This window comes from Triticum urartu, chromosome 6 (genome assembly GCF_003073215.2).
Source record: "Triticum urartu cultivar G1812 chromosome 6, Tu2.1, whole genome shotgun sequence".
In the NCBI taxonomy this organism is placed as follows: domain Eukaryota; kingdom Viridiplantae; phylum Streptophyta; class Magnoliopsida; order Poales; family Poaceae; genus Triticum; species Triticum urartu.
Window position 1 is genome coordinate 9,767,387 of NC_053027.1, and position 23,431 is coordinate 9,790,817.

The following is a 23,431-nucleotide window of genomic DNA, read 5'->3' on the forward strand; positions in this document are numbered from 1 at the left end:
CCGAGGTTGAAGACGAGGGCGAAGGCGGCGATGCAGGGCCTCCGGCGATGCGTGGCTCGGTGGGGAGGACGAGGGAGTCGAGGCGGAGCTAATGGGCTCGTCGGAGGGGCGAGGGGGTGTCTGTGGTGGCAACTACGGCGATCGGCGGCGAGGTACGCGCTCGGCCGTCGCGGGAGAGAGAGAGGGAGACGAGGGGGAGAGTGAGCGAGTGCGAGAGGGAGACGTGGGGGGTCGCGTGGCACTTCAGGGCGTCTCCCGGGCGTCGGCGGAAGCAGGAGGTGGCCGGCGTGTGGCCGCGGGCGCCGGCCACGCGCTCCGCGTCCTTCTGGCGCGAGGAGGACGACGACTGGCAGCGCCAGCAGGCTGGGCCGAGCCAGGTGGCTGGGCCAGCACAGGTAAGGCCCAGGTGGGCTTCTTCTCTCTCTTTTTATTTTGTTTCTGTTTTCTATTTAACTGCAACTGTTTAGCTTTAAATAAAATACTAAAACATTTCCAAAAATCCTGAAAATAAATGTGGCCTCTGTTTAGATTATTTCCAACAGGAAACATTTATTCCCAGAATTATTTGAGCATTAGATTATTTTATAGCATTTAAATGCCCAAATTCAAATACTTATGATTTAATTCAATGACCTTCTGTTGACCTAGAAAATTGTGCACCAATTTTGCCAGAGGTTCTAACCTAAGACAAAGAGGGTGAACTTTTTAGAAGGGCATTTCAGGTTCATTGAAAATAATTTTAGTAAACCCTAGTTGTTTCCAGGGGGGTGTTGGGGGTTTCTGCCTTCCCCATTTCAAATTTAAGAGAAATTTAAACATGATGCACACTCTAATGCTTGAACTAGCTAGGGTGTGACAACGGATTCGGCTGTTTTTACCGGTTTAAGCCTCTATCCATTTGGTGAATTTATCCACCATGACCAATAAGTATTTTTCTTGTGGGTTCCCCCTTTAAGGGGTCCGACCATGTCAAGCCCCCAGACCGCGAAGGGCCATGTAATGGGGATCGTTTGGAGGGCGGTGGGTGGCATGTGGCTTTGATTTGCAAAGAGCTGGCAACCGGTGCAGTGTTGGACCAAGTCCTGTGCATCTACCCGGGCCGTTGGCCAATAAAATCCTGTGCGGAAGGCCTTGCTTACAAGAGCTCGGGCTTCGGCGTGATGGCCGCCGAGTCTGGCATGAATTTCTGCCAAAAGATTCCGCCCTTCCTCTTCGGAGATGCACCTTTGAAGGACTCCGGTAGTGCTTTTTCGTACTATTCTCCCTCGTGGACCCTGTAGGCTTTGGATCGCTGCGCTATGCAACGTGCCTCATTTTGGTCCTCTGGAAGTTCCTATCTAATTAGGTAGGCCAGGAATGGTTCTGTCCACGGGGCAATAATGGCCATTATTTTGTGGGCTGATTGTGTTATTTCGGTGGCGGAGCCTCCGATTGTCAGATAGTTTGGTATCGGGTATTTTGGCCGGGTCTGGACTATTGTTACGGTGTCCCCTTCCCATGCTACGGATGGCTTGAAAAGCCTTTCCAGAAAAATGTTGGGAGGGACCGCGTCGCGTTTTGCGCCAATGCGGGCGAGGATATCCGCCGCCTGATTGTTTTCCCGAGCCACATGGTGAAATTCGAGCCCCTCGAACCGAGCTGACATTTTTAGGACGGCATTGCGATAAGCGGCCATTTTTGGATCCTTGGCATCAAAGTCTCCATTTATTTGGGATATCGCGAGGTTTGAATCCCCGCGCACCTCTAGGCGTTGAATGCCCATGGATACTGCCATCCGGAGACCATGTAGAAGGGCCTCATATTCAGCTGCATTGTTGGAGTCCGTATACATTATCTGCAGTATTATTGAACGGTATCTCCTCTTTGGGGATGTCAAAACGACGTCCAGCCCCCAGACCAGCCAACATTTTGGAGCCGTCGAAGTGCATGATCCTTGAATATGTGCCCGTACTCTTTAGGGAGTTCGGCTTCCGTCCATTCAACGATGAAGTCAGCCAAAACTTGCGATTTAATAGCTCGTCGTGGCTTGTAAGTTATGTGAATGGGAGTAGCTCAATGGCCCATTTGGCAATCCGGCCCATCGCGTCGCGGTTTTTTATAATATCGTTAAGTGGTACTTTCGAGGCTACCAACCGTTATCGAACACTCTTGAAAGTAGTGTCGCAGCTTCCGGGATGCCATGAATACCGCGTACGCTATCTTTTGATAATGCGGGTATCGTGATTTGTATGGAGTAAGGACAGTGGACATGTAGTAAACCGGCTTTTGAAGGGGAAATTTGTGTCCGTCCACTTCTCGCTCGACGACAAGCACTGCGCTTACTACTTGATGAGTTCCGCAGTGTATAATAGCATTGGTTCGCCAATGTTTGGCGCGGCCAGGACTGGGTTTTGCCAATATGGCCTTTATTTCGTTGAGTACGGCCAGGGCGGCGTCTGTCCACTCGAAGTGTTCGGTGCGCCGAAGGAGGCGATAAAGGGGTAATGCCTTTTCTCCCAAGCAGGAGATAAAGCGGCTTAGAGCCGCCACGCATCCAGTTAATTTTTGTATTTGTTTGAGGTCTGTTGGGGTAGCCAACTGTGACAACGCTTGAATTTTGGTCAGATTAGCTTCAATACCTCTACTAGAGACAATGAATCCCAGGAGCTTTCCTACTGGTACGCCGAAAACACATTTTTCTGGATTGAGCTTGATGTCATATGTCCGGAGGTTGTCGAATGTGAGCCTCAAGTCGTCTACTAGAGTTTCGACATGCTTGGTTTTAACAACCACGTCATCCACATATGCCTCCACTATTTTGCCGATCTAGTTTGCCAGGCATGTCTGAATCATGCGCTGATATGTTGCACCGGCATTTTTTAGCCCGAAGGGCATTGTGTTGAAGCAGAATGGGCCGTATAGTGTGATGAATGCCGTTGCGGCTTGGTCTAGCTCTGCCATTTTGATTTGATGGTAGCCGGAGTATGCGTCGAGGAAACACAATGAATCATGTCCTGCGGTAGCATCGATGATTTGATCAATGCGGGGGAGGGGGAAGGGATCCTTTGGGCAGGCCTTGTTAAGGTCCTTAAAATCGACGCACAAGCGTCAGGATTTGTCCTTCTTTGGTACCATCACTAGGTTTGCTAGCCAGTCCGGATGTTTTATGTCTCTGATGAATCTGGCCTCCAATAGCTTGGCTAGTTCCTCTCCCATGGCTTGTCTTTTAGGTTCGGAGAAACATCGAAGAGCCTATTTGACTGGCTTGAATCCTTTTAGGATATTTAGGTTGTGTTCAGCCAGCCTGCGTGGGATTCCTGGCATGTCTGAAGGGTGCCAGGCAAAAATGTCCTAGTTCTCGTGTAGGATCTCGCAGTGCGGCGTCGACATCAGGGTTTAATTGTGCCCCGATGGAAGCTGTTTGTAGGGTCCGTTGGATGGACTTGGAATTTGACTATTTCGTCCGCCGGCTTAAAGGAGGTGGACTTGGATCTTTTATCGAGTATCACGTCGTCCCTGTTCACCGTGGAGCGCAGCGCAGTTAGTTCTTCGGCCGCTAGGGCTTCGGATAGTGCCTCAAGGGCCAGTGCAGCTGTCTTATTTTCGGCGCGGAGTGCTATGTCCGGATCACTAACAAGAGTGATGATTCCGTTGGGCCCGGGCATTTTGAGCTTCATGTACCCGTAATGGGGTATGGCTTGGAAGATTGTAAACGCCTCCCGCCCTAATAGAGCGTGGTATCCGCTGTTGAACGGGGCCACTTGGAATGTAATTTCTTCTGACCTGAAATTATCCGGCGTGCCGAATACCACGTCTAGTGTGATTTTTCCAGCGCAGCGTGCTTCCCGACTGGGGATGATTCCTCTAAAGGTTGTGCTCCTTTGCTTAATGCGGCTCCAGTATATTTCCATTTTTTGAAGAGTTTCCTCATAGATGAGGTTTAATCCGCTGCCGCCGTCCATGAGTACCTTGGTGAGTCGAAAGCCGTCCACAATTGGACTGAGGACCGGTGCGGCTGGGACTCGGGCTGTTCGGAATTTAGGTTCGTCACTGGCATTGAAGGTAATAGCCGTGTCGCTCCAAGGATTTGTTTCTGCTATGTGGCAAATTTCGGACGTGCTGCGGAGTGTTCGCTTCCGAGGACATGCTGCAGGTGGCCAAAAGTGGTGAGGATCTACTCCTCCCAAAAACCACAGAGCACCACCCCGAGGACAACAATACGGTCTCAACGGTTTTTGACGCGAAGGTCTCAAAGACCATTGAGACCGTATTGTTGTCCTCGGGTGGTGCTCTGTGGTTTTTGGGAGGAGTAGATCCTCACCACTTTTGGCCACCTGCCAGAGTATCCAGCATGCTCTAAGGTTGTGCGTTGGTATCGCATCCGCTGTACTATGAATTTTGCAGGGTCCGTTGAGCCATCCCTCCAGTACGGTTCCTTGCCCCGTAGAGGGCTTTTGCTTTTTGGTAGTTAACCCAGGTGTATTGTGATAATGTACCCTTTTATTTCGGACTGGGTTTGTATTCAGGACTAGATTATCCCAAAATTTTATTTCGGTTTTCCAGGCGGTTTCCATGGCGCAGTACTTTCGTACCATGGACACAAAGTCGGCAAAGCGTGTAATTTTGCGACGACTTATGGCGTTGAGGATTCCCTTGTCCGTGCAATTATTGTAGAAGAATGAAATTGCGTCTTCCTCGCGGCAGTCCTTTATCCTGTTCTTGACCAGGAGGAATCTGGCCCAGTAATGGTGTACTGTTTCTTCGGGCTCTTGCCTAATTTGGGATAGATCGCGTATGTTTGGGTGGGTGGGTGTAATTAAATCCAAATCCTCACCCAATCTGAGGCTCAGTGGCCAAGTAGTTTCCGAACTCGAAAGTTTGGATTCTTGGATGTTTTCCGGTAAATCTAGCCCGCTGCCTGATTCTGGGTTCAGGCTTTGAGTGACATCCTCCCCTCCACGGGTATCCGGCTTGGAGGGATCGGGAATCCGGACGTAGCTAGTACTTAAGATGAATGAAGGGTTGCCGCATTGTTCTTCCACCACTACAACGTGATGGGTGACCTGGGGAGAGTTAATTTCTCTCAGATCGGGTTTAGGCCCAACCTGATCGTAATTTGTAGCGACTCCCAGGGCGGCGATGCGATCCAAGAGCTCGTTCAGGGAAGAGAGCTCCATTGGATCTAACTGCTCGGCGAGTTCCGAGTTGACATGAAGATTGCTTTTGATGACCCGAGAAGTCATCGTCGGCGCAGCGGCCCGACAGGGTCATAAGAAAACCCCCTAGCCGGAGAGTTTGGCCGATAGCCAAAGCTCCCTCAACAACAGTGTTGTCTTTAAAGACGGGATGAGACATCCTTCCTGGTGGTGACGGCACAGCGGAACTCTCAATGAAAGCACCAATGTCGGTGTCAAAACCGGCGGATCTCGGGTAGGGGGTCCCGAACTGTGCGTCTAGGCCGGATGGTAACAGGAGGCAGGGGACACGAAGTTTTACCCAGGTTCGGGCCCTCTTGATGGAGGTAAAACCCTACGTCCTGCTTGATTAATATTGATGATATGGGTAGTACAAGAGTAGATCTACCACGAGATCGGAGAGGCTAAACCCTAGAAGCTAGCCTATGGTATGATTGTATGTTGTGGTTGTTTGTCCTACGGACTAAAACCCTTCGGTTATATAGACACGGAGAAGGGTTAAGGGTTCCACAAGGTCGGTTACAAAGGAAGGAGATATCCATAATGTATTTCCTAGCTTGCCTCCAACGCCAAGTAAGAGTCCCATCCGGACACGAGACGAAGTCTTCATCTTGTATCTTCATAGTCTAACAGTCCAGCCAATGGAGATAGTCGGCTGTGTCCGGAGACCCCCTAATCCAGGATCTCTCACTCATCCTAATGACCGCAGCTCTTTTCTATGTGATGGTAGTTTAGATGATCGATATCGACTTGTAATGTGAAGACAAACTCGCTACTCGCGGTCTCGAGACTTGTAATGTTCTAACTTTGTTCAGTCTTTTGAATTCGGAGACTAATATGATGAATTGTATTCGGAGACTAATCTTCTATTGTATTCGATAAATCTGCTGTTTATATGTTGTGCTGTCTATATTATGTGCAGTAATATATTTTGTAACCTATGCAATTATCAGAAAATAAAAAATTCCTAATATTCATACTAGTGGCGCACTGTAATAAACACACTAGTGGCGCATTATCTAGAAGTGCGTCATTAGTAACCCAGAGCACAAGGTAAATATGCCCCCCTGGGAGGCATAGTAATGGTGCACTGCCAGGTGCGCCACTATTGTCTGGTATACTAATGGCGCACCAGGGGTGCGCCATTAGTACTTATTACTAGTGGCGTGATGATAGTGACGCACCTATAGTGCGCCGTTAATGGCCAAAATAGGTGCGCCACTAATTAGTCTTTTCCTAGTAGTGATGTACTTAGTACTGATTATGTCTACTGTGATACTACCTCTACTAGTAGAGTGTCTTGAAATTTTTTACAAGAGTTACATGTTAAATTTCACATGCACAAACAATATAACACAAACACAATTACTGAATAATTGAAGTCCATTTTGCAATGAAAATTGATACCAAAAAGAAAGACTAACGACATTTATCACCTGCCTCGTAGATGGTCTGGAGCAAGCATTTATGCAGTTGGTCTTACACCATCGTGTAAGAACATATCATCTTTCAAAAGGCATTCCAAATCGTCCGTTGATAACAAGATGTCCACGAACAAGGTTTTTTTTGGGGCAGACATGATTGATTCGATGACTGAAATATCTCTAGGGGTACAAACATAGTCTGTCAACGTCATAAAAAAGTGAGCCAACTTAGACAATAAAATGAGCCAAATTAGTTGAATACAGAAGGCAATTTCACAAAGAAAATATTGATAATAACATCAAAGAAATACCTTGTGCGATAACATTTAAATTGGCATCCTTTTCTGATTTGTTATGAGATATCATCGCTTCGACATCATTATGTTGTAAAAAACTCGATGAATTTATTGTCCCTTTCAGCAACTTCGCATCGGAACCCTCAATGGATTCTTTTTGTGCATATCCAAAGTCCATATCCATGTCTCCTATATTCTGAAGAAACAATAATATACAAAAATATACCTTTCGTATTTGCATGTACAATATACATACCGAGGAAGGTTAGCTATATGCACCTCTTCTCGTGGTGTTTCAGTGCGGTCTGTCATCGTTACATAAGTGCACATGTCGGAACCCATCACTTTGTATCTATGATGAAATATATATGATCAAATATAAATGATATTTTCTACTGCATAATACTCCTTCCTATTTTTTAGTCTACGCATAACTCACATCACGCATACCAAGGAGACCTACTTGTAATATTTTTTGGACGAAATTTCCCCTGTGCTAGTTGAATTGCAGCGACCAGGAAAGCTGGGAAGCTATGATCACCGGAGCCAGTTATTGGCCCGTCCTCCTCGTTTCCTCTGCATGGCTGTTATTAGCCCATTCTCCTTTGCATGCGCCGCATGCGCGATCAGTAATTAATGCACAGGACGAGGTAGCATTGCATGCGGGGCTGAAGATTAGGATAGACTTGGAAGAAACCGCTGCAAATCAGGATCGCGTAGAGTATTGTGGAAAAAACAAGAAAAACTTATGCGCAGAGTAAAAGGGATAGGAGGGAGTATAATCATATATAATATCTGGAAAAAAATAAAAGTGAAACTGACACAACTATTTTCTCTATAAAAAACATAGTTGACATTATTAGGAAAAAATGTTGATTAAATAATTGTACTAACACAAAATTTGGGGAAGACAACAAACTGTAATGTTCATATATAAGTAAATAGTCATATGAAAATTATTTAAATTATTAATATAGGCCATGGAAATTGTCCAACAAAAGAAAAAAACATGCAAACAAACCTTCTTCAACCAAGTATATTTGTTTTTTCTCTTTTATTGTGATACCCTTAGTATATGAAAGGTAATTATAAAATATATTTATTTTTATGAACCATATTATATATATATATACAATTTTATTGTTTCTGTGAGGTATGTATACTTTTAATATCTATTTTTTTGTCATAAATTCCCACACATGCAAGTTTAGAATTTCTATCGTTGAGCAAAATTTTCACATAAGGCCCAAATTAGCTATCCACACGGCCCAACCGGCACCCAAACTTAGCCCCCCATAAAAATAACTATAAAAGAAATTACTTTATCCACAGTATATTTTTTTGAGGGATTACAGTATACCTGGACAAATTGGCCGGCCCGACACGGCCCGGCCCGGCCAGGATTACATGGGCCAGGCACGACACTTCCCGGCCGGGCACGCGTGCTGGCCTCCCCGACCCAGGCACGGCAAAGTTGCCTCATGGGCCGGCTCGACGGCCCACCTGGCTCGCTGGCCTCTGGGCTCACTGGCCACCCCTCGCCTTCCTCCCCCCTCCCCCTCGCTGCATCCCAACCCTAACCCCACTCACTCACCACTCTCCCCTCCACTCACTCACTTCCTCTCGCACTTTACCCTCCCCCGCCGCATCGCCGCATGCCTCGACGAGCCGGCCCGCGTGACTGCGCCCGCCGACCGCCGATCTGTCACATGTGCGGCAGATCTTGGGGCTCACTCACCGGTCCTCTCCACTCACCCGCCACCTCTCGCCCTCGCCCCTCCCCCCATCGCATCGTTGTGCGAGTCGCTGAGCCCGCAACCGCGCGACTCCGCCCGCCGACCACCGCATCAGTCCCATGCCGCGGCCGGTCTTGTGGCTCATTCACCTCTCTTCTCCACTCACTCCAACATCTCGGCCATCTCCCCTCCCCCCGCCGCATCACCGCGTGCGTCGACCGTGCGACTCCACCCACCGACCACCGTATCAGCACGGCTAGGGGCTCCGACGAGCTGTGTGCGGTGCGACCAACGAGGACGGGCGCAACGAGCTTACTGAAACGGGCGCCGGTGCTCGGTCTGGTCTCGTTCCCCTCGCATTTGCGGCGGTGTTCGTCTCCGGCGAGGTGGCAGGTGGATCCGAAGCGCGGCAGTTCAGGGGGAATCGCTGGGAGGTGGAGGAAGGATGAAAAAAAACCATGGTAGGTGGGACAAAAATTAACCATAGAACGGAGACTACCAACTGAGACATTAGGAGTAGAGATAAACTCTATAAAGGTTTGGTGTTGTGATGCAAGCGTTTGAGGCGAGAGAGATGGCTCCCCTCCCTCCCCGCTCCTCCTAGCCCCCCACCCTCCAGCCCAGCTGCCGGCGAATCCCTGCCGTCTGACCACCCAGCAGCTCCCCTTTCCTGGGCGGCCCCCAGCGACCCTATCGAGCCTCGGGCGACCCTCTCCGACAACCGCGTGTCCTCCGACGACCGCTGGTACGATTCGGAGAGCGAGTCCTCGGCCCGCTCGTACAGCGACGTCGCACGCACACCGCCGGCTATGCCCGCACCACTCGCTCTCCTCGCTCCCGCACGCGCCGTCGACTAGCCTCGACTGCCCGTTGCAAGCCGCATCGGCCCCCGCTCCGAGGTGCACCGTGCCCCTGGTGGCGTCCAGGTCGATGCCGACGGCTTCCAGCAGCCACGGCGCCGGAACCGTCGCCGCCGCCCCCGCCAAGGCGACGAGCCCAACACAACCCCATGCCAACGGCGCAGCCCATCCCCGGAAGAGGTCGCCGGACTCTGCTTCCGCTGCCTCGACCCTGGTCATCGTGTTCGGGACTGCACCAACGACATTCGCTGCCGCCGATGCCTGGAATCCGGCCACGACTCGCGCTCCTGCCACCCACAGCGCCGGAGAGCCATCCGGGCCGACCCTAACTGCGCTCGCCCTGCTGCTCGGGCGCGGGCGCCCCAGGTTGCGCAGCCACCTCTGCCTCCTCCCGCCGCCTCGGCCGCTGCGCCCTTGCCGCGCGCCGGAGCCGGTGAGGATTATCATGTCGCATTCTGTGGAGATGGAGGAGGCCGAGGAGGTCCTGTCCCGTGCAATGGTAGCCTCCATCACTGGCAACAGGCCGACCGTGTCCGCTGCCGAGGTGGCCGATGTGCTCCTGACCTCCCTCGAGCTCGAAGACGGCGACTTCACGGTACATGCTCACCACCCCGAGGATTTCCTGATCCTGTTCAGCTCGCGCACGACCATGCGCCGCCTCAATGGAGACCATTTCATCCGCGCCCCGCGGTTCAGCCTCTCTGTCCGGCCGTGGAGCAAGCTGGCACATGCGGGCTCTGGCCAGTTCGAGTATCGCGTCGAGCTTGAGCTTCGGGGCATCCCCGCTCAGGCCTGGCATCTATCAACTGCTGAGCACATCCTGGGGGAGAGCTGCTGGATCGAGCGGCTTCATCCCAACACGCGCTCCAGAGAGGACATGGCCACATTCCGGCTAGCAGAGCGCGCGCATGATCCGGCCAGCATCCGCCACGCCGCTGTTCTTGAGATCGTGGAGCAGATTCCAGCAAGGGTACGTTCGGAAGCGCCTACCATCAGGACCCTCACATACCCAATCTCCATCGCTCTTGCTCGGGCGGAGAGGATCGGAGCCCCTGCGCCTAGCAATCAAGGAAGCAATGGACCTCGCGCTGGTGACGGAGATGGCACCGGAGACGGCCACGACCATGCCCGAGGCAATGGCCCGGGCCGGGCGCGTCGACGCGGCCTCAAGCGCCGGCGTACGGAGGCGCCACCTGCCGGACGCGCGGACGGCATGACCGTAGACACCTTGGGCTGGCGCGCTAGGGGCCGCTCCGTGCGCGCTGATGGCCTGTCCGTCGCGCATGCATGGCCGGTGCCGCCAACCGTCACTGCGCCGCCGTCCGTACGGGTTGGGAGATGCTCCATGGGCCCATGGCCAGGTCAGCACGGTCGGCCGGATCAGCAGGGACCCTCCAACCCACGTCAATGTGCCAGAAAAGGAAAAGGGAAAGGATGGCAAAGGCAGGCTTTGGCCACGGGCCAGACTAGCCCTGCCGCAGCCGCTGATGGAGATGCCAGGAACGGGCAGGAGGGGCAGCGGGTGGCCCCCAGATCGATGCGTCCGCGCATCCCACCAACGCAGAACCCCGCCATGTGCCCAGCATGGCACTCCCATTGGCGGCAAGCACCCCAGAAGGATCAGGAGATTCAAACACCGCCCCATCCCCCGTGGAAGATTGCGTGGATCCCGCAACTAGCTCGCAGGATCCGAGGGACTGTCGGGACCTGCCCGATCTGAGCGAGGTGCCAGACTCGCAGCCCGTGATGGCTAGTTGGTCGGGGCAAAGCGGCTACTCGCCAGCTGCGCCACCTGACGTGGCCACGTCTGCCCCCGTGGACCGGTCCTGCGGGACCCACGAGCGCACTACTGGGAGCGCGGATGCATGCCCCGCCACGAGCACGGTCCCCCCTGCAGAGGCAGCCAGCCCACCACCCCCGGTGATAATCATGCAAAGGCCCAGGCCCAGCAGGCCCTGGCGAGGCCCATCTCGGAAGTGGAAGCCCGCACGCCTGCCTCCAATGGCCGAGGCCCAATCACTCCCGCTGAGGGGCGCTTCGCTTCCCCGCCGATCACCATGAGACGATCATGGGCCCGTGCCCCCGTGTCGCAATCCTTGACGCTGGGTGAATTCCTGGCGGCTGCAACCAAGCACATCGCCGCAGCCTTGCCAACGCCCGGGAGGAGGCCGCGCAGGCCTCTGAACTTCGCCCCACGCTGCGGCCGCTCTGCGGCCAATTCATCCCCGACGGCGGCGCCCCCCAGCCGAAAGACGTGCGCATGTCCAGATCTTGCACACCCTGGGATCATTGGGAAACCAAAAGATTTCATCCACCGAGATGCAAACTATGAGGGCATGTTCGCAACACCCATCCCGCTCGCGTGCTCAAGGCCATTGCTGCCCTGTTGATCGAGAGATCCCGGAAGGGTTTTGACCAGCCTGCCGACCACACCGGCACCGGGTCGAGGTTGCGTGTGAAACCTAGAGTGGCGCACGGTTTCGCCTCGTCGATCAAATATTCATGGATCACGGCCTCAGTTAGTGAATGGCTCATGGAATGTCACGTGTGGAATGTGAGTGGCCCTGTAACGCGCGCTCTTGGGAGCGCCGCAGCGACACGCACAGCTGCCTCCAATTGTATGCCTACAGAGACAAAGAATGATATTGCTCTGCTTCGTCTGTTGTGCCTCGACACCCTTGGCTCGGAATTTGATGATACACATACCCCCGGTGAATGGCATGCGAGGCGGCATTCTTCTGGCTTGGAAGAGCAGGGGTTGTATCTATCACGCCACCCTCTGTTCACCACGAACGCCCCTCACCGCACGGTGACCACGGCCACGGGCGAACCCTGTGGCTTTCGTCGTGTACGGACCCCAAGATGACGCGACAAAATTGCGTTCCTGCAAGAGCTCCGGGACATCCGTGCGGCTTGCCCCCGGACCATGGATGCAATGCGGAGACTTCAACCTCATCCCTACGTGACGAGGACAAGATAAATGGCAACTTGAATAGGCGAAATGATGGGCAGGTTTTCGCTGCCTTGTCATGATCTCGCCCTGAAGAAAATTTACCTCAATGGGCGCCGCTTACATGGTCCCCGAGCAGTCCCCGCCTACCCTGTGCACCTAGATCGCGTGCTCTGCACCTCGGACTAGAAAGACGCACACGGCGAGTGCCATCTCCGCTGCCTGGCGTCCGTCGTCTCGGATCATTGCCCGCTGCCTGTTAGACTGCGCACCATGCCCACGGCGTACAGGCGGCTTCCATTTGAGGATTTCTGGCTCAGGCTAGAATGGATTTCAGGACACGGTGGCCACGGCCTGGGGCTCGGTTACGACCCGGACCCCTTTTTCACCGCTTGATGTTGCGCCTTCAGGCCACAGCCCGTAGACTCACCAGCTGGAGTGCCAAGTCTACTGGCAGCATTCGGGACCGAATGGCCATTTCCCGCGAGCTCATATCACGGTTCGACAAGGCCCAGGAGGACCGCGCTCTATCACTGCCTGAAGACTGGCTGAGGAAGCACCTCAAGATCACATACCTTGGCCTTGCGTCCCTGGAGCGCACCATTGCCAGGCAGCGCGCGCGCATTGCCACGATCAAGGAGGGCGACACCAATACAGGTTTCTTCCATCGGCAATGCTCTTTTCGCCGACAGAAGAATCGAGTATACAGCCTCGCAGTGGATGGGCACATACTCACAGACCAGGACACGATGGCGCGAGCTGCTTTTGAGCATTTTGACAGCTTGGATAGGTCTGGGACGCGATCAAACGCCTCGGTTCACCGCCGAATTCTTGCGGGCCTGCTGGACAACTGTCCGACACGACTTCATGGATGTATTCCAGCAGACAGGACTACCGGCCGACTTGCTTGATACATCTTGTGGCCAAGCTCTTCGCCAAGGTCCTCTCGTTACGCCTCGCCCCGAGGCTGGATGTTCTAGTCAGCCGGAACCAAAACGCATTCATCCAGGGCCGGAGCCTCCATGATAACTTTATCCTGGTCAAGCAATCTCTACGGATGCTACACCAGCTAGGGGCTCCCCGGATCATGTTGAAGCTCGACTTAACGCGCGCCTTCGACACCATATCATGGCCATTTCTTTTGAGATCCTGCGACAATACGGGTTCGGAGACAGATTCATGGAGTGGCTCGCAATCCTGCTTTCGACAGCGAGCACTCGCGTCCTACTGAATGGTGAGCCAGGCCCTCCCATATGGCATCGCGCTGGCCTGAGACAAGGCGACCCCGTGTCCCCCCAGCTCTTCGTGCTCGCCGTGGACACGCTTGGCAGGCTGATGCGCCGGGCTATGGAAGCGGCATCCTGCGGCAGCTACATCCCAGGCGCCCCATCCCAGCGATATCTCTCTATGCGGATGATGTGATGCTATTCTGCCACGCCACACCGGAGGATGTTGCCGCCATCAAAGGAATCCTAACCTTATTCGGCAAGGCGAGCGGGCTGCTGGTGAACTATGCCAAGAGCTCGCCACCACCCTGCATGGCGACCCGACGGCCGATGAGGCGACCTCCCAGCTTGGATGCCCGGTCGCATAGCTCCCCATATCTTACCTCCGCATTCCGCTGACGACACGTCGACCCACTGCCACCCAGCTGCAGCCCCTCGTCGACTCGGTGGCTGCCAGACTCCCGACTTGGAAAGCGTGGCTCATGAACAAGGCTGGGCGGCTCGCCCTGGTCAAGTCCGTTCTGTGTGCGATTCCCGTGCACCAGCTGCTCGCGTTAGCCCCGCCTAAGAAAACATTGAAGCAGCTGGAGAAGATCCTGAGAGGTTTCCTATGGGCCGGCCGTGCCATTGCCAATGGCGGACACTGCCACGTCAATTGGCGCCATGTATGCAGACCCATCGAGTACGGCGGCCTCGGGGTCCGCGACCTTGAACGCGCTGGGTTGGCACTGCGCATACGATGGATGTGGCTTGCCCGCGTGGACCCTGACCACGCCTGGCAAGGGCTCGACATGCAATTCACTAATGAGGAGCGAGGCAATGTTCTCTACATCAACCACCATGAGCATCGGCAATGGTTTGACGGCACTGTTCTGGGAGGATCGCTGGGTCAACGGGCAGTCTGTCCTTGACATCACCCCATTACTCCACCAATGCATCCCCAAGCAGCGACGAAAAGCACGGACGGTTGCCGATGGGCTAGCCAACAACACTTGGGCGCGCGATATCCAGGGGACACTGGGGCTGCATGAGATAGGCCAATACCTGCTCCTCTGGCATGCTGTGAGCCACACCACCCTTTCTAACGAGCCGGACCGCTTACTCTGGAGGTGGACGGCCAACGGCCACTACTCGGCGCAATCATGCTATGCGGCAAGTTTCCAGGGTTCTACATGATGCCCCTCATGGCAGCTGGTATGGAAAACCTGGGCACCACAAAGGGTGAAGTTCTTTCACTGGTTGGCAGCCCAAGATCGCTGCTGGACGGCCGAAAGACTCGCCAGGCGTGGGCTGATCATCACCCCAGGTGTCTCCATTGCGACCAAGCAGTCGAAACGCTACAAACACCTGCTCCTGGCCTGCCCTTTTGCACGCCAGACATGGCACACCATTCTCAACTGGCTCCAATTGCGGCCCAGCCGCCTAATCAAGAGCCCAGCGTCATGGAGTGGTGGCGGCGCGCAAGGGAGGGAACACCACCGGCGTAGCGCAAAGCCCTCAAGTCTATCACTTTGCTCGTCCCATGGATGATATGGAAGCACCCAGAATGCATGCGTCTTCGACAATGCTACACCATCCATCAGCAACACTAGTGGATAGGATCAAAGAGGAGGCCCGATGTTGGGCAAAGGCAGGCGCCCAGGGGCTTCGGGTTGTCCTGCCCACAACCTGGGATGTACACTGACCAATTACAAAAACATGTAACGACACACCTCCTAGGAGGCCTTCCATCTTTTCAATGAAATGAAACGCAAAGGCTTTTTGCGTTTTCTCAAAAAATAAACTCTAAAAATCAATGAAAAAAGTAGCGCGCTATAACAAAATAGGAGCGGCCTTAAAATATGCTATTAGCAAGATATATCGCACTATGGCATTCTATTAGCGAGGCAGTGTACATTGATTTATTTAGCTAGACAATTCTATAGCATGCTAATAGCAGTGCTTTTTTCAGTGAAAAATACATTACAAATATATTAGTAGTAGACTCAAGGAAGCATCAATACATTTGTCAACATGCATTCCCTTGAATGGTAGCTTAACAACCCATCACAAAATGGGTAGTTACGGAAGATGTATACAAGAGGAGACGACAACATGTAGTCAATTTAAAACACAAGTATAAGAATTATACTCTGCTTTAGTGCAAGCCATTCAAAAAGCGTACTTGATTCAAGTTTGGATATGAGAACACCGTGACAAAAGTTTCTCTTTTTAGGATTCGTCGATGCCTCACCGTGCACCTCTCCTAGTCTCCCTTTCCTCCGTACATTTTTCGCATCCTCAATTTCTCCTAGCGTTCCTTCAAACAAGAAAATGAGAAGATATTTTTTTCAAGGGGCATCAACACAGAACCATGACCTTCGCATCTTCTTGAATACTATTGGTGAGTGAACCTTCATGCGGAGCCATGTTTTCCATTGACAACGTCCTCCGCCCTGGCCTATATCACACAAGTTCTTTTCCATCAGATCTACAATGCCATATAACAAGATGATTTAAGAATGAACGTGTAAGTGTTCCTAGCATGAAAAGCATAGCAAATTCGAGTGCCAGAGCATAACAGTGAAGTTGTACACTTTCATGCGGAGTTGAGCTTCAATACAATGCCAGAGCTCTATCTTCAGCGAACTGGTAATATGAAAATATCAGTACCAAAAATATAATCGTGAAATGGTGAGCACGAACTTAACTTTGGATGTTCAGTGCCAATTATGATGCCCAACTCAGTTGATGTTACCATGGAGAATTATATAACAAGCATTGAGCGTTAAGTAGCTTGAAACCTTATACTTAAGGTCACTTGTCTATCTGATTGTAAATGATAGGATGCAATATTACATTATCATTACTTAATTGAAGACTATAATTATATTTGCGATTGTTATTAAAGCAATCTTCATACACAAATTCTAGAGCATCAGATTTCTCTTTGTATAGAAGGTCCTAAAATCAGTGAGCTCTAGAAACTTCAGGCAGAAAATTATCGCGAGGGCATACAAATTGAAGTATAATTCGAAGAATCAACCCGGGAAACTACAACCAGGAACCATTTTATTTCGGCTTCAGTTCCTAATTTTTTTAATATTGACTATCTAGTGTGGAAAAGAGTGATTTATAACCTTTGTGTCCATATCGGTATGTCCTAGTTTCAGTCGTCATCATTTCAGTTACAGTTTCCTCTCGTGCAAGCCCCAAATCAGTAAGCTTCAGCTTCCTACGGTTTGTAGTAAGCAAAAAATTATCTGCCCACACAAAACTTTTATTAGGACATCGTAAAAGCATAAAAAGTGTGACAGAGCAGCTCTAACATAAAGGAAAAAAAAAACAACTACTGGAAGAAGCTACAAGGTAAAGCAAGCAAAACAAAATGGTAAGACTGATAGGGAGAAAGAAACAAATCATGAGTGAACCATGAACAGGTACTAAAGCAAAGCAGATACCATGGATGTGAAATCAGGAACATTCAAGAATATGATGTAGAAACATCTTACTGAAAATTTTAGATGATTAACGGACCAACTACTGAAAATCAAAGAAGCTGAACCAAAAAGAAGAAACTAAAAACAATACCTTCGCAAGTAGTCATTCATTTTTTAAACCAGATGCTATGACGATGAGCTGCAAAAGGTGAAACAAATAGTACTCACACAAATAAGAAAAGAGTGTTTTATTGAAGTGTCGTAAATAGTTAAAAGAAGATGCCTCTAACCCACTTGATTCTACAAGTAAATAAGCAACAGATCTTACCGCTGAATGCAATGGTTGGTATCCAAACGGGAAAAGGGTACATCGCCTTTAACCTGTTGACGCTATGACAGATTTAATCACCATTAGAAACAATCCTGATTAGAAATGCATTAGGATTTCTAATAAACCCCATGATGCAGCAAATTGGTATTATGAATCAAAATGTTTAGAAATCATGTAATTCTACCGCAACAAATTTATTATGAATATTGAACATATTAACGAGAAGTGTCTTGGCAAAAATAGAATAAAGCATTCAGGATAAGAATCTCACCTGCCAATGGAACCTAATCCAATAAATATAGGTAAAGATGAATAAAAACTTCCCATTACAGTGCTCCAAGTCATCATGATTTGCACACAGAGAGTCGGGCCCATTGCCTCCGCATCTGCTCCCAGCTCCATCAGCGGACCACCACCATATCCCGCGGCAGCTCCAGCGGCGTCCCTTCCGATCGGGGGCGACCACATCAGCGCCCAGCACAAGCAGCGCACACACGGACGTCCCCGCCACGACGTATAACAACATCAGCCCATCGGCGGCGGTGCGGGGCCTCCACATTGGCGCGCAGCTCGAGCAGCCCATGCACAACTCGAGCTAAATACCCATGCCTTGCCACTTGATGATAAATAAAGTACGGGTTCGTTAGTTAATATATTTAATCAAATACGCCGAGTACAACATATGTTCAGTTTTATCACATCTCATATATACATTATTGATCTCATTAAACATTTTTGAATGTTAACATACATAAACAAAAGGTCATATCATAACTCCTAACATACATACATCAAGTCTCGCCACTTTCGTCTGTTCTTGTGGTTACTCTCATAATCATAGACAATCTATTTTTGGAAAGATCGGGACGGTGTTGCAATTACGCATGTCAAGAGAAAGCTGATCAGATGCCATAAGCCCATAATCATGTGCGAAGATGAAACTTAGAACGTGCCTTGCACTACAGTGAAATTTTTTACCTCTCATATTTGCAGACCCAATGGGTAATAAGTAATCCCATATGCACCCTTTCTCCGAGCCACATCTTGGTCGCCCCATCTTATTCAAGAATCCTGAGCAATGAATCAAGCTGAATAATATGCATCTTATTTTACAAACTGAAGGCATATAGCAACATACCCAAATTTCTAGCTAGCTGACCTTGCAGGTACTGAAAATTAAGTAGACAATGTTAGGAGACTCGAAAGAAGGGTTTAGCCAGCCTGTGATCCGTACATTATATGATCATGTGCAGGTTAGTATTTTACTGTTTAAATCATTGGAGCTCTCCTCATCTTGTTTTGAAATAGCTCTGTTAAGACTTCTTCTGTCTATGTACATCATTGATGTATGTATGCAAAAACATATACAACAATGATTATGATGTACAATGTGACAATACAACAATCAACATTTTTTTCTTCTAACCTCTTCATAGTCTAAGGAAACAAGGTCAAATAAAGATACTTGTGTTGCACAATAAAATAAAATAATTTGGTAGAACCAGAAATCACATTTGCTTCAGTCAAATTAAAGAGTCGTTGCACATAGACTATGAACTACATGGCATCTGAACTCACCGTTTCAGTGCTCAAACTTTTGCTCTTTAAGCTTGACGATTTTTATTACTTCTCTCGACAAATTGTCAAGTTATCCTATGGGGAAAGCATTTGCATCATTTAGTCAAATAAGTGGAGTAACAACATGTACTCTCTCTGGTAGTTTTTAAATAAGTGGAGTAACAACATGTACTCTCTCTGAACTATTATTTGGCTGTAGAACTTTAAAATCAAATCCAATTAATTGGAACTAAAGAAATACAGTAGCAAACAACTTATAGCTAGATATGACCTCTCCATTCAGCTTAAAAAAGAAGTGCCAAATCAGACTTGGATGCATCCACTAACATTTCTAAGTAGGTACAATCAGCGCTCTATTAGAAAGAAAAGGGAGAAAAAAGCATGTAGGTGGTGGTGGTGTTTCAAAAAATAGTTTGACCCGCCACAATAGAAGGCAATCCAGTTTATCCTCACCAAATTGACTCGCCTTTATTTCCTAGGATGTACTGCAGGACCTCTTTGAGCTGAATAAAAAGTTTTACTAACCTAGAAACAAAATCATAACATTACAATAAGAGTGAATTAGAGAAATTAGCATGTTGTCCTTAATAATAACAGAAAAATAAAGGTTATGGAAACTAAATGTCAAATCTGGATAGCAATATATAGAACAGTCTCACTATTATAGCACACCAATTTCTACAGTGAACCGTCTAAAAACACAATTTATGCACGGAGAAGTTCATATATAGTGAGTCATATATTGAAGATCTGTATATTTGTAGGTTGTAACAACCAGTGGCAGTTCAACCAGCTTGTACGACCCATCAAAAGTATTAAGTATAAAAGCGATTCGACACGGCCGCAAAACTGCAACCTGATAAATTTTTCCAAGGTTGGTTGCAAACGTTTGGACAAGTTTCAGTTTAGTAAAGCTTACCATGTAGTTAAGACTGCAAATGTGGTGCATACTGCTGTCATTCTCAGCACACATTGATCGTTGGTTTGGTCCTGGGAGAACAAAGGAAGAACTCTGAAATTAGGCGGCCGCTTTCACCAATGACCGATCCACACACCGGACTCATAACCGTGTAAGATAAACAGCACAACGAAGTAGTGAAGGCATTAGCATTCAAATTCCGACCCAGCATCCGTGACCTCCCATCCATCTTAATCTCAGTACTTGATATAGACTTGCATTTATTTCAGATGTATGTTTGTGCCAAACAATTTAATATGGACGAAAAAATAAAGAGAAAAGAATGCTAGTTCTTCAGAAAGTAGAAAGAACTGATGGTTACTTCTAACCAGGGGAACTTAATTCTTAATATACAAGCAAGAATCAATACTGAAAGGACCATAATCAGAAAGAAAAAATAGGCCCGTAGTAACATCATTATTCACGTCGACCATAATTAGAAATAAATGTCTGTTTTTTGTATGTGCAAGGACGGACTATGATGCTGCACCTACTTCAGGCTCTACATGAGGACCTGCCATGGCCAGGGCTGTTGGGGCCTTCTTCTTGGCCTTCGTGGCGCCTCAATTGATGACAAAAGGAGAAGTCGACATGGCATATCTCGGCGAGCCGCTTCTTCTCGTTGTTGGTTTCCCTATGGCCGTGATCTAGATCTGTGGGTACGAGATTTGGATCGAGGGAAGGGAGAAGGGAGGGGAATTGTGGACTTACATAGGGGAGTCCGCGTTGATGGGGATCTTCTCAAGGTCGATCGAGCCGCACGTTTTCATCCAAGGCCGCCATTTTCTTGGGGGCACGCGGCGCTGGCGGAGACCATTGGGTGGCGGCGCAGGGGAGAAAGCACGAGGAGCCTACGACTGAGGATAGAGATAGTCTGTAGAGGAGCAGGGCGGCCGCGAGCTCGATCAGGCCCACGCCCTCCTCGACGTCGAGGGCAAAGTAGCTCCGGGCGGCTGCGTCGAGTCCACATCGGTGACCTCGGTCCGTCGCAAGTGGCAGGTTGCGGAGGGGAACCGAGCGGCATTAGTGGTGGCGATTCTGGAGACCGATTTCCCCTGCAGCTCACGAGATCGGGAGGGTGAGGGTGGGAGGCGAGAGAGAAAGAGAGGTGGGCACCCTGGACCTGGAGGCCTTGCTCGTTCCTGCCTGTGTGCGGGTCATGGAGGGTTTTTTTTCGCTGGTTTTTCTTCGGAGGTTTATTTTCATTAGATTTTCTGTCGCTTGTGAGAGAACTACGTGAACGTGGTTTTGGTTGGGTTTTTTTTTGAACTGGGAGGTGGGAGCAGGTACTAAAGAAGTACCAAAAACCATGGTAGGTGGGACGAAAATAAAACCCGAAACGCAGACTACCAACTAAGACATTAGGAGTAGAGACAAACCACGTTAAATATCTTGACAGGTCATCAACACTTTTTCTTATGCCCAAGAACGTTCCATATAATTATGTCTATATTATATATTTTTAAGTCACTCGGCCTCTCATTTATTCCCTTGAGGATAAATCTAAATCATCCCTCGTCCTTTGCTTTGTTAATTCCCTAAGAGCATCTCCAGCCGCGCCCCCAACAGGCCCTCCCCAGGCGTTTTTGTCGTGCCGGCGCCGAAAAAACAGCCCAGTCGCGCCCCCAGGACGCCGAAAAATGCCAGCTCAGGCCTTTTTTCTGCCCGGCGGTCACAGGCCGAACCCGGCGCACTGGGGGCAGTTTTGGGGGCTCCGGTGCAAGGGAAAAGCGCGGCTGGCCCACGCAGTCAGGGGAAAAGTCAAGGTTTTCTTCCCCGATTTGCCTCCCACCCCCTGCGCCCTCGGCCGCCAGTAGCTTTATCCCGGAGCCGCCCGCCATCTGTCACCACTAGATAGCCATTCCACGCCGAAAAAATAGCAGAGCTTCGCCGCGGCAGCCCCTCCAACAGCAGCTGGGCGTTCCGGCCGCGGAGGGGCAGTTTAGCGGCGGGGACACGCCCATCAGACGCAAGGTGTTCGGCGATTTGCCTGCCTCGGCGATGGACTCGGATGACGAGGAAGCGCTCGCCGCGCTGCTGGAGAAGGAAGGCGAGGCCGACGTCCAGGAAGAAGAGCATCTCATGGTGCTTGCCGCCCTCGCCCAGCTGCTGGCGAGCAATGAAAAGCCGCGGCGAGGTGGCTCGGCGCCGGGGCGGGTGAAAGCAAAGAACCGGCATCGTCTCGAAGGCTACTGCATGCTCTACTCTGACTACTTCGCCGATGCTCCACTTCACAGCGAGAAAACATTTCGGCGCTGTTATCGGATGAGTCGAAAGCTCTTCCTCAGGATTGTGAATTCCATCCGGGAGTTCGACAACTACTTCAAGTGCAAGATGGGTTGCACCGGCGCCCTTGGATTCACCTCCATCTAGAAGTGCACGACAGCGATGAGGATGCTTGCATACGGAGCTCCCGGTGATTCATTCGACGACTATGGGCGCATGGCCGAGTCCACCAGCATAGAGTGTTTCTACAAGTTATGTCGGGCAGTGGTGGCAGTGTTTGGACCGCAATACTTGAGAACACCCAATGCGGAAGACACTGCTCGGATCCTAGCACAGAATGCAGCAAGAGGATTTCCTGGGATGCTTGGAAGCATCGACTGCATGCATTGCAAATGGAAGAATTGCCCATTTGCTTGGCAGGGGATGTACAAAGGCGTCAAAGACGGTTGCAGTGTGGTACTTGAGGCGGTGGCCACACAGGACCTCTGGATTTGGCACTCCTTCTTTGGTATGCCAGGAACTCACAATGACATCAACGTGATGCAGTGCTCTCCTGTCTTTGCCAAGCTTGTTGAAGGTCATTCTCCTCCGGTGAACTTCGAGATCAATGGGCGGCACTACAACAAGGGGTACTATCTAGCTGATGGCATCTATCCGAGATGGTTGACATTTGTGAAGACAATCTCAAACCATGTGCCAGGAGGCAAGAACGCCTGGTTTGCGAAGGTTCAGGAGGCTTGCAGGAAGGATGTCGAGCGGGCATTTGGTGTGCTCCAATCTCGATTTGCTGTTATCCGGTACCCCGCTCAGACCTGGTCGAAAGATCAAATGTGGGAGATTATGACTTGTTGTGTCATCTTGCACAACATGATCATCGAGAGCGAGCAAGAAGACCCAGTGTTTGACACTGAACCATACTACAGGCAGGGTCCTCTAGCCGAAATTGATCACCAGCTACCGGCAACCTGAACTGCCTATCTCAGTATGCGTCAGGAGATCCGAGACCCACAGGTGCATCATCAACTGCAGCAAGATCTGATAGAGCATCTATGGAGGCTCAAGGGCGACGCCGGGCGCGACGTGTGATGAAATATGAGTTTTTATTTGTTGAACTATATAATTTGTATTGAACTATTTGTTGTTGTATTTATTTTGTTGAAGTATTTGATATTTCTGTGATGAAATATGTGATAAAAAAATTATGTGCATAATTGAACGCCGAACAACGGCGAACCACGCCGAATATGGGCCTA

The 23,431-nt window shown here is 50.2% G+C and overlaps 2 long non-coding RNA genes across 3 annotated transcripts; both read right to left on the minus strand.

Moving 5' to 3' along the window:
* Positions 1 to 15,846: 15,846 nt before the first annotated feature.
* LOC125514470 lies at positions 15,847 to 18,536 on the minus strand. Of its 2 annotated transcripts, XR_007286455.1 has the most exons (3): positions 18,395 to 18,536; positions 17,688 to 18,032; positions 15,847 to 16,106 (listed from the first exon to the last, which is right to left on the minus strand). It is a non-coding gene; the product is annotated as an uncharacterized LOC125514470 (long non-coding RNA). The 2 variants fall into 2 exon arrangements; XR_007286454.1 differs by having other exon boundaries at positions 15,847 to 18,032.
* Positions 18,537 to 19,432: 896 nt separating this feature from the next.
* Positions 19,433 to 20,882, minus strand: LOC125516007. The gene is made up of 3 exons (XR_007287204.1): positions 20,664 to 20,882; positions 19,914 to 19,984; positions 19,433 to 19,519 (listed from the first exon to the last, which is right to left on the minus strand). It is a non-coding gene; the product is annotated as an uncharacterized LOC125516007 (long non-coding RNA).
* Between the last annotated feature and the right edge of the window lie 2,549 nt (positions 20,883 to 23,431).